Genomic DNA, 1,652 nt, shown 5'->3' with positions numbered 1-1,652 from the left:
TCACATAAGCTGACGGCATACTTTACCATTAATTAATGGTTAATTACTAATTAATCTGAGAATTAATTGAGTTCTCAGATACTAGCTTCTACGCACTTGGCTCCACTTGGCTGTCAAAAACTATTTGTTGAACAACACGACCACACCAGTGTACATAGTCATTTGTCTTGCAGGTTGAAGAGCAAACATAAGAACACAGCTGACGTGTTCTCATATCAACCTTCAGAGGTTATTTACAGTGACATTTAGTCATTGCTTTTACCTGAAACACCCATGGAGGCAGTATTGTCTGTTGCTTGTGCTGTTTTTGCAACGTGTAAGGCACACCCTACTTCTACAGTGTTGTGCACTTTTCTTTTTACAAAACAAAAGGTCCCATTTCCGCCTGCCCATTCTGAGAGAGAAATGTTTCATGATAATCATCGTTTAAGGCTTGTGAGGTCATAGTTCATAGGGCCACTATTGTAAAAAAGGAAGATCTTTCTGTTGACTTATAATTGAAGTCTGTACTTAAATAAAATAGCTAGACACATTTGTTGTTTACAGGGACTAAAGTAATTTTATCAAGCACAATGAAAAAAAGTGTCTTAATTATCCAGATCCGTTGAAGAGGCATTTATCTACTATTTCTTTTTTTGGAGCACCAATAGCTGTAATTTGCTCAACATCATTGCCAACCTGCCTTGATTAAAACTGAATTAGAGTCTAGAGTTTTGCTCCAAAAAAAGCACAATTTTCAATAACAACAAGCAGATGACTTGCAAACTAACTGGTACAGTCCAAAAGAACAAGTTTAATTTTTTGGAACGTAATCTTATGTAAAAGATTTGGTGTGTTAGTACTACCCTGTTCAAACCAATCCAACCAGTCAGTCAATATAAGGCTGTGTTCAGTTCACTTGTAATGTGTGGGCTTGTAATGCACTTGCAGGGCACTCCTGTTGCTATGCTGAGGATCTTTTTAAAGAAATCTTCCACTGCAGAGAGCATGCGCTGTCATGTTGAACATGTCATTGGTTAGTGATGGGGGTGGAGTGCATACCAGAGACTCCACAGACTACCCAACAAAGGCTGCAATGACTGAACAGCCAAAGTTTGCCAAGTTTGGTTGTTCTTCTGACTCTGTTTGTTCAAACTTTTTTTTTTTTTTTTTGGTTAAAATGAATCAAACACATGTTGTCATTTTGCCATACAAACAGGACAGGCTTCTGTCAAGCTTGACACTGCATTCATGTTCAGTAACTTTTTTTAAACAGGCCTTACTCTTGAAGGAGGAATTTCCAATCCTACTTTCACAGGAAATATCAATAAATATGAAGTTGTAGTTTAAAATAAATACATTCAGATCAGATTCTTTCAGTGTGGTGCATGTCTTACTCCAAAAATGGAGTGGGGCATTGTCTCAATTATTCTCTAATCACAGTGAAATGGTGGCAATCAGGTAGCCTACATCTATATCAGGAAGTCTGATGTCTGGACTGAGTTGCACATAAACCATGGAATAAACATGTTATTGCTAATCTATTATCAATCCTGCATCACATTCACCTTAACAATGCTCTCAGAGTAACAGGGTCAAGGGAGGTCTGTGTTTCTGGCAAAACACACTGGTTATTTCACACCAAATATTCATAAATATAGTCTATATGGGCT

The sequence above is a fragment of the Thunnus thynnus genome, chromosome 5 (assembly GCF_963924715.1).
Source record: "Thunnus thynnus chromosome 5, fThuThy2.1, whole genome shotgun sequence".
In the NCBI taxonomy this organism is placed as follows: Eukaryota; Metazoa; Chordata; class Actinopteri; order Scombriformes; family Scombridae; genus Thunnus; species Thunnus thynnus.
Note: the sequence above shows the minus strand (reverse complement) of the source record.